General features: G+C 38.0%; 1 protein-coding gene across 1 annotated transcript in view; it reads right to left on the reverse strand.

The window, feature by feature from the left end:
* The window catches only part of LOC136344129 (uncharacterized), a 163,442-nt gene extending 162,764 nt beyond the window's left edge, over positions 1 to 678 (reverse strand). Inside the window, exon 1 of the mRNA XM_066291276.1 lies at positions 268 to 678. The gene's annotated coding sequence lies outside the window, so the exon portion shown is untranslated. The remainder of the gene's footprint in view (positions 1 to 267) is intronic.
* Positions 679 to 12,786: the final 12,108 nt, after the last annotated feature.

Consider the following 12,786-nt stretch of genomic DNA (forward strand, 5'->3'; position numbering starts at 1 on the left):
TAATTCCGTAGGAAGAGGTACAGGGTGTTGGGAAAGTTCACCCTCGTAAATTCAGCCAACGGTTAAGAACATCGCTTCGAACAACAAAGTTCCGTAGGACAATTGTCAACGTCGCGTCGTGTTTATTCAATTTCGGCGGCCCCCTGAATGGTCGCATCAACTGGGAATGCATTTTTTCTCAACGGTTTTTTTAGGTCCGATAAATTTTTACGGTTTAAACGTAAATATTATACGATTCTTATTTTACTATTTCGAAGTGCCACTTACCTCCGAACTGTTGTTTTCGTCTTTAATTAGCATAACTTTTTACGTTGCACATTTCGCACCACTCACGGCCTCTATCAAAAACACAAATTTGTTATTGTTTATACTACATTAAATGTTCGAAATGTCCGTCATTCGGGTCCGTGCATGCACGACCGCGTTTCCACCAATTTTCCCGCACACGATGAAAAATAACGTTTTTCGAGCTGGAAGTGTTCTTTCTGGATGGCAGTTAGCGTTATTTTCGGAATTCCGTAACGCCCCCCCATAAATCGAAAGAATCTCGTGATACTCCCGTAAATAATGCATTTTCACGTAGGTACTGTTAATAAGTCCGAGTGAAATCGCGTACTGATAAAAATTCAGGTTCGATCAGCTATCGGGCATTAAGGAATTGCAAAAAATCATCATAACAAAAACAAACTCCGCTCCCTCGGTCGCGCTCAGCGCGGCGTTGCCGCTTCAGCTCGCTTTTACCCCCGGGCCGTATTTATTAGCTATCAATTAAGTTGTAAATTCCTTTTAGCTATGCCTTCGCTGAATAATTTAAACTTTTTTTTGTTGCACGACGAACATTCAAGATCTATCAAGTACCTTGTTCACCGTTTTATTAAAATCTTCAACTCGTCACAGATATTCGGCTACTAACTCTGATTATTATTTCTTTAATTAAAAGATTCTCGATCCCGGCTATGGGGAACGTTTGGGTTCAAAATGGTGTTCTTAATAACTCGCGAAAGCTGTTTCTTTAACACCCTTTATGGTATTTTTTCCTGACGTAATGGCAAACAGAATTGAATTCTGTTTTAAACTATCGATAGTTTACGGATTTGGTTACGCCGCTGAAATTTCACGAGACTGCCCCCCGCGCCTCTTTGCCCGCCATTACAATTGCTCTCATGAGGCGCGAGATTCCAATGGCGCAGTTGTCTTTTTCTGCTTGAGGTGGCTTTTAAATCAACTAGTAAATTCCGCGAATGTCTCTTTTTAATCATCGATAAAAATTTGGCTGTCCCACTGGACTTTCGCGGAACTCCCCACCGTGTGTCCCGTCCCCCTTCTGCAGTGGCTCTCGAGAGACGTGAGGTATCGGCGGGGTAGGTGTCTTTTTCTCACGGCATGATTTTCAAATCAAGAGATAATTATCACGAAGTTCCCTTCCGGCAAACCTCTGACCGTTTATCAATAACGCCTTTGGCAGAGGTAAGAGTTGTGCAATTGCTGTGATTTATGCGAAATGAAATGCACCTCTCAAATTCACTTAAAACATTTCTACAGAGTTACACAAATGTTACCTCTGCTGAATATTACCGCTGCATTCTCTGGTCTTTTACACCGAATGTGGTATTTCCAGATTACTCACATCAAACTTCAGAGCAAGCGTTCAAATGTTATTATGTATTTCACGAGAAATATTTATCATAAACGGTTCCCCACATAGAGTAAAACTGACTCGACAAAGTAAATTACAAGCGACTCTATATTGCCAGAAACACTTGTTACTTCTTCGTTTCGAGATAAATAACACCGATGGTCTTTCCCCAGGCGCCTCTCTCATCTTCCCTTTCAAAATTTGCCTGGTTTATTTCCCTTCGCTCTTTGAGTCAGTCTCGATTTTTCTTCATTTACCGCACATTGTACCTGGATCGCTGCCAATTAAAATATCCCCTCAAACCATCCAGATATCGGTTTGTACTGTAATTGATTTTACGTCCCCGAGGGCGACAACGTCCTGGCAAGAACATGTTTACAACCTGTCTACTCGGCCCTAATCCAGATAATTCCTGATTAAGCCCATTTCACTGGATAGCCACTTCTACCTTCATTTTGTTGACTGTTTCTCACTCGCACTGTTATCTCCAATCACATGCTGAGCTAGCCGGATTAATTTTATGTAATGTCTGGAATTAATAGCGACAAAGAGAACAATAAAACTAAATTAAAAGTCTGGATGAGTAAATAAGGAAATTTTATTCCGCGCGATCGGAAAGCAAATCGAAGGCTTTTATTGGTAACATCAACTTTCGAGTTTTAGTGTTTAACCAGTGGCCTGGATGCAATTAAATCCTGTGGTTTTATTGGCGATTCGAACGCAAAAGCAAAGCGGTAAAATAGCTTGAGACGGTTCAGAAAAAAATTCAGAAAAAAATTAATCTTATGCTGCGCGCCACTGAAAACCTGGTTTTTACTGGCAAAGTTATCTATCGACCATCGCTGCAGTTTAAAAACCTCACTTTAAAGCGAAACGTAAAAAATCAGAAGCGTCTCCACAGGAATTAACCGACTGAAACTCTCTGCGCGTAAATCTCCATTTTCTGATTTTAATTCAAAGGAGAAGAATCGTCACTTCTTGTTTCAAATGGCATAATTATCATTAAGCACTTTATAATAAAGAGATCTCAATTTCGGCAAATACCCAAAATCAGAGGCGTCTCTATTGGGGCTCTGCGACTAGTCAGTTTTGAGGATGTAACATGAGGAAACAAGTGTTCTCATGATAAAGTATATTTAGCTAGTTGGTACAAATAAATCAGTGGCGTCTCGAACGAGACTAATAAATTGAAAAAACCTTCGGCATTTTCCGCCGCACAAATATCATGTTAGGTTACTGGTGCGCCACTGAGAATCTTGATTATAAAACGGAAAATGATTACACATATGAGGACAGTAATGTGTTGAAAATAAATGTGCAGAATGTAAATTTCTGCCTCTTGGCTGGTTCTCCCGCCTAGTACGCCTCCATTTCTTGAGGGAGTTTTTTAACTTCAGGTAATTATTCTCTAATGAGATAAAACGCTGGGACATTCCTTCCATAGAAAGTCATTGGCGTAACGCCAGCAGTTTTACAGATCCTTTATTTATTTAAAAGATACATTTAATAATTATTACCCTCCTTCCAATCGAAGGCCCGTCCTCCTACGCTTTTAATTTTTTTTTAAGTTTACCTTCTTATACAAAATCATTGGCGCCACACAAAAATGCTTATAAATTTTAATTTTTTTCAGAAATTCTGGATAAATTCCACTTAACCAAGCGATTTTTTTGTTATTGGGGATAAGTATCGAGTTCAGTTTTTATTTCCACTTGATGTAAAGCAAAGAAGAATGCTATAAGTAGCCCAAAAACCATAGCAATAGGGTCTCGCTCGGAAAGCTACAAATTGTTATTTTAAAGTGACTTGTAACTTCTTTCCCGAATCTCCAGGGAAGACTTCCAATATACCCCACACTTTCTTCTAGCGTATAGACCGTGCACTAAATAACCGTAATTCACTGCCATTTCGCGATTTCGAAAGTTACAAATTTTCAAAAATTGATCTTGACCCCTTCACAGTTGACCTACTAATGCAAAACCCATAACTTTGTTAAAATGTCCATTTAGCTAGTGGTGTATTTGCCCCAAAATCCCCCTAGAGCCAGGAAATTCTACGAGTATTAATCTATATATCTGATGGTTTTATTAACCACTAGGCATGTGTCGTTCGCTCATCGAAATCGTGATTGAAATAAAGTTTCATCATTGTGTGTTACTAACGAACGCTATTTTCCGATTTTACCGCGGAATTAGGGAAATGGAAAATTGTCTGCCTGTGGGATAACATAGCTTTTATAATTTTTGTGGTTCAATTTGCATCCCCAATACAGCTTTACAAGACTTTTGTATTGCTCATATGAGCATGCAATCTTCTACTGTCTTGGATATACATAATTTGCTTTAGGGAAATTGAAAGGAGACGTGATGCAATTCCCTTTATCCCTACGAAAACATCGTAAGTTAAGTGTTTTGTTATATTTCACTCTTTCTGAGACTATCGTTTCTACTCCTGAGGTGGCAGGAGGATTGTCTACCTCTTTGTGTCCCCTAGGCTTATCCAGTACCCCAATAAAAGAAACATTTATTTCTTCCATTAGGAAATTTCCCACCGAAAACTTAAAACACAATCACTTGCAGTTTGCTTAAGCATTAGCACGTAAATGCCTTACTCAAAATCAGTTTAATTCGCCTGGCGTTTAGTTAATTCGAAAGTAACTTGGAAACTCTAATCAGACTAAAATAACCCCCTTGTTTCAGTTAACACTATGCATGAACGAACTGAGAATAGCGACGAAAGTAGAAAACACGAGCAAATATTTCCAGTTCCGTTTTCCTATACTAAGATACTCCATTTGGAAAGTGGAAAGCATTACAAAGTGCGAGATTTATGGGTTTTCTGGAGCTCGGTATTTAAATTTCTTAGACAACAAGAAGCCTAAGGTGATTGGGGCTGACGGTCTACCAGTTTCAAAGGCAAACATCAAGGTATTATGCTGGTTTGGTTAGAAACAGTTCCTTGATGAAAATTTCTTTTAGCTTCCTACTTCTTCCAATATCCATTTGGTGCGGTCCCGATTTGACTCTCTGTATCTCATCCAAAGTTTTTTTTAACGTATTTTCAGTTCAGGTTACTTCGGGTTAGCCGACCAAATCAGAAAAACATCTTTTCAAAGGATCAACAAAACACAACAAAGATTGTAGAAGACGCGGACTGATGAAGGTCGAAATTTTCCGAATGCATGGATCGGAGCCAGGAGTTTTACATCACCCCCCTCTGGAAGTAAGGCCTTGATGCGGTTACGATGGGGGTCCAGAGTGCAGGGGGGTAGGAGTTTAGTCGGCTAGTATCCAGAGGAATACCCACCCGACATTATGTGAGCAAACAAGCCATGCCCGCGTGTCGGGAAGCAAATTCTCTAATGTTGTATTTGAAAGAAGGGATTGATTAACCAAAAATACACCGGAAAAATTGAGGAGAAATCTTTTGGATAATCCATTGGAGCTCTCCAAAAACCTGTTATTGATGTGTACCCTGTGAGGGAGAGAGAGAAGCAAAACAGTATTACGTACTTGGCGACGAAATTGCAATAAAGTTTAAAGTTAATAATTTCTTATTGTTCAAGTCGGGAAAAGTTTCATCGAAAAAAATAGAACAAGTGTGTTAATCAAGTTTTCAAGAAGTCATTCTCACTACGAAATTATTCTTTACCAGTCGTAAACTTCTAGTTTTATTGTGCAGTTTACGATGGGGAAGGAGAACGAGTGGATTGTTTGAAGGCTCCTAAGAATGACTGTAAAAGTTATATTATGACACTTCCTAGTTTTAATCTCTTTGGTGCTTAGGTATATAGTCGAGAGTTGCCCGGCAATCTGAATAAATCAGCTAGTTGGAATCAGAAGGTGTCCCGAAAGAGCAAGAGCAAAACTGCTAGATATAGTATCAGAGGTAAATCATAAATGGGGTGGTCGAGAAGGGGAAGGATGGATGAAGCAGCATAATAATCGGCAATTTTACAAACTGTCTAAAAGTCATCTTACATGCCAATTAACTTCGATAAAAATCAGAGGCTTACTCCAAGGGCCTAAGCTCTCGTGAAACCGAGAAAAAATCCTTATTTCCATAACTTAATCTATTTCAAGACACCTTCGTTGGGGACCTGGCACGCCCATGAACTGCTCAGTTTTTATCGTTCCACGGCTTCTTCAACGTAAATCCATCTGGTAAGATCAGAGGCATACCCAAAAGGCCAAATCTTTGCTAGTGTCGACCCAGGTTTAAGATATTCAACTCGCATTGTAGGCCCCTCATATCACATATAAATTCATCAATTTGACATCTTAACAGTGGCGTGCTAAAAACTCAAAATTCTCTTTACTTCATAAACCTACAACCCCAGGGAAATGCAGTTGGCAATTTCAACAAACTCCTGCTATAGAAACGCCGCTGAAGTTTGTTGTTTTAACTGAAATCCCACAGCTTAAAGGCTCTGTGAAAAGATTTCCATCTGAGAAGCTCGACATCATCAGTGACGCACTCAAAGGTTTTTTGGTATTTTAAAAATCCAAAGCGCGACGGAGGTGAAATAGTTGCTCCTGTTGTAGATATGCACCTGTTTGTTTATATTTAGTTGAAATCGCGGTTTGCAGTGGCGTAACAAAAGGAGTCGAGAAGTGCTTTGCTCATCGTGCAACCCCAAACGTGAGAATTATTTTTATTGTTGCAGTGCTGTAAAGCCCTTATTGAAACTCTTGGGCTTTTACTCAAATAATGGTAATTTTAAGGGGAGTTATCAAAACAACGGAATGTGGACTCTAAATTACTATTTATAAAGGTAGACGATTTTTGTTGATTTCTTGACATGCAGGGAAGCTATCTTTTAGATAAAGTTGTCAAGACATTCGTCCTCTAACCCTAAAAGACGTTTTCCAGAAACTTTCTTGCCAACTACAAATCTCTTTCCTCAGACCGATTGTGTTTGTGCAATTATTAACAAAAGCGACTCCCTCTGATCCAAAAACTGTAAACTCTCGGCCGAAACTTTGTACATACAAACCCGATATTTCTTTGTCCACAATGGCCTGCAGATAACTTCTTGGAGAGTTGGCAGCAAATGCTCCAATTGCAGGCAAAATATTGTTTTCCAACGACGCGATTTTTCCCATTTGTTCCACATTGCCTGGGGAATTTTAAGCAACTTCAAAGAGGTCTTAAACGCTATGAAAAAGACGTTTGAGCTTTTTCCCTTTGCAGAGTTTGCACTTTATGAGTTTGCTCCAAGAAAGGTGTTGTTTTGTGTGAATGTCTTGCATCTATACTAATCAATTTATAAGAAAAATTGGATTTTTCCAAGAATATTTCGTGAAATAGGGTCATAATAATTTAATAGATAGAGGTTTCGTCGTTCCATATTTCCAGCAACCGCAACGTTATGTGGGATCATAAATTGTCTTCGCTGCGACGTACCTCGGACGTGATTTTTCTTTCCTTCCTCCAAGACTTATATTGTAAATTTGTGGGCTCCGAAGCTTTATGCATTAAAAATTCCGCATTGGGTGTCTAAAATTGCGAGTTTTTGATTGAACTGCACGAGGAGTTGCAATATGGCCATTCGATGGTCAATCGATACGGTGACCATTTCCGCGAACTTCAATTCGCGATAGGGGAACGACCAACTGAACCGAAACACCTTTAAAAGATATTCGAAAATTATTTGATCGCATCACTCTCAAATTTTTTACAATTTTTCCACTGAAAGTGTTCATATCGCATTTGGAAGTCCCAAATTTTCGGGTTTTTGCATACAAACCACTGGCGTACGTGGAGAATTTCTAACGGTTTATTCATTTTTGCACTCGCCATGTTAAGAAGGTTCACATGAGATTCGTCCTTCTAACCCCATAGACATTCACAGGTACCTACAATTATTTGTAGATTTGGAGAATTTGTGCGTTAGATTGAAACCCATCATATGTCCCTTGTCAGATGACTTCATAGAATGTTATTTATATTCTGGAAAGGTTATTTCGCGCCACCATTACTCAAAATGATTTGTTAAACTCGAAGAATCTGCAACATTAGCTTAAAAAACCATCATGATGGGCCCCTGTCAGTTTATATGAGCACCTTTAGCCTGTTCCCATAGGCGTGCCTATTCCTGAAAATTAAACAAATATTCAATAATTCAACAAAATTGTAATGAAAATCTTGTCTTAATTTTATAGGTATTCAAATTTGGCGTGGGCCGCTACTTTCAATGATAATGAGCTGCAAATGTTCCTGTGCAGAAACGGTTTATATGGCCAAACTCACCAGAAAACCGTTGACGTAAAGCAGGCAAATTCGAATCTGCATATTGCCAGAAATTATCCAGATATGACGAGATAGCTGGTCTTAACCTCGTGGGTATTTAAGACGACGTACGTCACTGAGCTAAACGGAATCGTCACGTGTTATAGAGCGACTGAAGGCTCTTAAGACCTCCCACTTCAAATTAACTCTTTTGCAATGCATTTTCTCAATTCCCAGCACTATTTTACTTTAAATGCCCCTACTTAAAACTTTAGAGATTCATCTGTAAAGCGGATATAAAACGCGCAGGAAGAAGTTTAAAAAGGAAAGGGGCCACCTTCCTGCAGGTACAAGAAGATTAATGAAAGCAATTTACATGTTTTTGTCACCCGCCGCTGTTTTAGCCCAACTAACCGAAACTTTCCTGTTTATCCTTTATATCCCCCCTATGGAAAATAACTTTGCTCTTTACGGCCGATGTCCTAAAGAGGTTCGAATGCGATCCTTGTCGGAGTTATAATATAATAGATAAGTTCGTAATAATGAAGGTGGTTCAGGTTAATGGGGAGATTTATACAGGGTGTTTCAGGTTTAATCCGCATAACTTTAACAGTGTATTGAACGTTGCAAAATAATGTCAGTGCTATAATAACCAACGTCCAATAAGGCTTTCTTTGCCGGATATAGGGGGTTCAAATTTAATTTTAAAAATGGAAAATATTAAATTTCTTGGAAAAGGGTTAGTGATTGTTTAACGAAATCTTGAAGGTGTTGAAGACTATAAATAACGAATGTGCTTTAATGGAAAAAAATATGTTTTAGCTTTTCCACTGGCGTGCTCACCTCCATGGTAGGGGATGTTTTTTCAGAAATAAATGGCTTTTCTGATAATAAAAATGATTCTTGAATTTCTCGATCAATTTTGGAGAAATAGCCTTATTCGAAATTTTTCCTTCAGGCTCATCGTTTCTAAGTAAAAACGCTTAGATAATTTTGATGCTCGTTCAGTCTACTTATATATAAATGTGAATTTGATAACTACGTAGGTTAATACATACTTAATAATTTCTTTTCAACAATATTTTTTATTTTCTGAAAAATCTATACGGCACAAATTTTTCTAAAAATACATTCCCTAACATGGTGGTAGGCACGCCACTGGACAAGCTACAAAATATTTTTTCCCACGAAAACATGTGCAACGTTTATAGCCGTCAACATCTCCAAAATTTCGTTAAAGAATCTCAAGCTCTTTTTAAATAAATTTAATATTTTCCGTTTTTTTTAAAATTAAATGTGAACCCCCCATTTCTGCTAAAAGAAGCCGCATTAGAGGTTATTTTACATAGCAAATTGGCATTATTTTTAGACGTTCATTCGCTATTAAAGTTATGCAGGTTAAAACTGGAACATCCTGTATAATGAAAAAATGTCGATCCTAAATGATCCTGAGATTAGAGAGTAGAGAGCAAAGTGCGTCAATTTCCAGCAGCTGCATATAAGTAGCGTCAAGGGAGAGGTGAAGGGCACCATGGCGAAGAGCCTTTTGTGGCTCTAACAGTGTTTTGCATGAGTTCGCACCCAAGTTGATTGTGTAATCACGTTCTAATTAAATTATATGGGCCTGTCGCGTCGTAATTAAACAGGCACACCGTTAGAGCAGAATGTCAGGGGTCCAGAAAACGGCACTGCGAGCCGAGGCATAAATTGAATGTGTAAACGAAGCCAAATTATTCAAAAGTCCCCCGAGCCTGAATAATTTATGTTTAGTTTTGCGTTTGTTTTTTAAATTGGAGTTAATGAAATTACTTTTTGGCTGGATCAACTGAAGTTTGATCCAAGTAAAGCGCACTGCCCTCAGAGACATTCACGTGTCAAGAGGGAATAGGGCCCTTATTCGGTGGCTCCAAAAGAAATTGACTTTGGCTGGGAGAAACCTAGTCAGATTTTGCCACACAAAATAACTAAACATTTTGCCTTGGTTGTCGTGGAATTAATGTTCATCTTGGAACAGGTGTGTTAAACCTCAAAGTGAATGCGTTCAGTTTCGAAGCGAGTGTGTTCATCATAGATTTAGTGTGTGTCATGGATTGATTGTATTTCCCATCTTGGATAAACTGTGTTCATCTTGGATTTTGTATCTTTATTTCCTTCTCAAACGATTTTCCCACTTTCCTAAATTAACAAATAAAAACCCCAGTGCAACGAAAACAAACTGAAAAACGTCCCTCCTTAGGAATTTCGACTTTTTCAAGTCCCTTTTCATTCTAATCAGAGCCCAAATCAGGAATGCCGGTTTCCGTATATAATAGATAAGCTTTATAAATAATTTCGCCGTCACAATGTCGCCTATCCAGAGTCTCCAACGTGCATCCAGACACTTGAACACCGATAAATCTTGGAGCACTACGGGGACATACTAAAATGGGGTTTTGCGATCACATTTCAAATACAGGTCAGAACTCCTTTAGAGAGCCTCGAGTGATCGTTATTTTTTGGTTTTTGCATATTCAATTTTGGTCATATATCTTTCCTCAATTTTGGCCAATACCGGATTAATGCGTGGACTAACAAACCGATATGAAGAAGCTTGAAGCTGCGAAGTTGTTCAGCATAGAGAATGTTCCCGGTTTGAATGGAAGAATGGGTGTATTTGAAAAGGGTGCATCTTAATGATTTTCAAACATTATAATGGATAGAGATTCGTCAAATCTAATAAATAAAGGGTGTGACGCGAGAACCAAGCGTTTGTTTAGAACAGTTTACAGTCGACAGTTTACGATGGAAGGATTGTGCTCCAACAGGAATTTCACCCTTGGGCTAACTAAAATGCTACGTTTCAGACCATGCTGTTATAATTAAAAAAAAAAAACAAAATAAAGGTACATAAAAAACTAACAATTCTATGATTATTGCAAAAACACTCGGTTTTCCTGTCGCACCCTTTATATAATTTGGAGTGCTCGATACTCTTACAAACTCGCCCTGAAAAATACAGCAAACCTTATCTTTGTGTTAAATTTAATAAATGAGCATTCAAGAAGATCACTATCAAGCTATGATATCATCTGACAAGGGCATACTTTAATTATTTTCCCGCTGATAATACAAACCCTTGAAATCTAATAAATACTTTTGTGCAATCAGTCCGCCTATGATCTCCGGTTGGACAATGCCGTATAAATCTTGTCACTATGTTGAATGTAATAAACGAACATTCCAGAATATCAAAACCAAACTGTGGCGCCATGTGACAGAGGCGTATCATAAGGGTTTTGAAGCTTCTTAAAATCTATAAGTATAATTCTCAGTAATCGATAGGCCTATATATTCGGACTGAAGAATGCAGCGAACCTTGTCCCTATGTTAAATTTCATAAATAAACATTATAAAATATCAATACCGAACGGTTATTATGTCAACTGACAGAGGCGTGTTGTTATCGTTTTCAAGCTTACGAAATCGACTCTTCAAATCTAATGAATAATCTTAAGTAGCCGGACGCCTATGGTCTCGAGTGCAAGAATGCCACATAAATCTTGTCATTATGTTAAATTTAATAAATGAGCATTCCAGAATATCAATTCCAAACTATGGTGTCATGTAACAGGGGCGTATCATAACGGTTTTGAAGCTCATGCTGTTCTTCAAATCTCTAAATGTGTTTGAGTAATCGATCTGTCTGCAGACTCGAACTAAAGAATACCGAGTAAACGTTGTCATTATGTTAAATCTAGTTAATGTGGATTCCGGAACTTTAATACCTAAGTGTAGAATCATCAAATAATCGCGTCGCATGGCGTTTTCTCTGCTACCTGAATAAGGAAGTAAAAAGCCTGAAAGGGAACGTTCACTGCACGTCCATGTAAACCGGACTTTTCAGTATTTAATGAATCTTTCAAATCAGCAAATCAGGGTATAACCTACTATTAGTCGGATAATGTAACATCTCTATTGGTTTTTGAGATATCGATGGATCTAAATTTGTTCTACAGTTTGGGCCTCTTCATGACTTAAAGTCACTTTAGCAGCTTCGAAATACCTTACTGTATGAAACGCAGAATTTTTCCTCTTTAACTAATCTTGAAATATACAGGGTATTTTAGAACTATGGGCTCAAGCTTCTAGGAATTGTCCACTGCAACAATGGAAGACATCAGAGTATAAAACCCGTGTCCTCAAATATCTACTTAAGCCGCTACTGCCTTTTGATTCTTTAAGACAGTTATGTACAAAAATGTTTTATCGAGCTTTAGTACGTTTCATTTGAATTAATTTATACAAAATAACATTACAATAATTTTTCAAAATGTCGTCCTTGAACCTCATTGCGCCCTTTTAAACAAGTAGATGGTTTCTGCGAATTTGGCTAAAAATTTAATAATCGTTTTCCACGACGTCAAATATCGCAATGAATCGTGCACTCAGGTCTTTTTCTGTTTCGACCGTAGTTTCATAGACCAGAGACTTTACATGTCCCACAGAAAAAAATCGAAAGGTGTTAGGTCGGGCGGTCTAAGGGGCCACCTCCCTGGACTGCTTCTGCCAATCCAATGCTATCTAATCTGGCGATCCAAATAATGAATATGAAATCCAAATACACTTTGAACAATCACTATATTATTATATTGTACAAACAAATTAAAATAAAACGTAACAAAGATTGATAACATATATTTTTGCACAAAACTGCCTTAGAGTCGTAAGGCTGTAACGCCGTAAGGAGGCATATCCAAAAATGCGTACTTATAGTTAAATGTTTTCTATTATTGCAATGGACGAACCTTAGAAGTTTAATACCATAGTTCTGCAACACCCTGTATATAAGTTAATTGATTTCAATGACAGGAAAACAGATTTTAAAGTCGAAAATTGTCTTTATAAAATGCTATTTTCGTCATCTTTAAAACTGAGTTTAG

This window comes from Euwallacea fornicatus, chromosome 16 (genome assembly GCF_040115645.1).
Source record: "Euwallacea fornicatus isolate EFF26 chromosome 16, ASM4011564v1, whole genome shotgun sequence".
Classification (NCBI taxonomy): domain Eukaryota; kingdom Metazoa; phylum Arthropoda; class Insecta; order Coleoptera; family Curculionidae; genus Euwallacea; species Euwallacea fornicatus.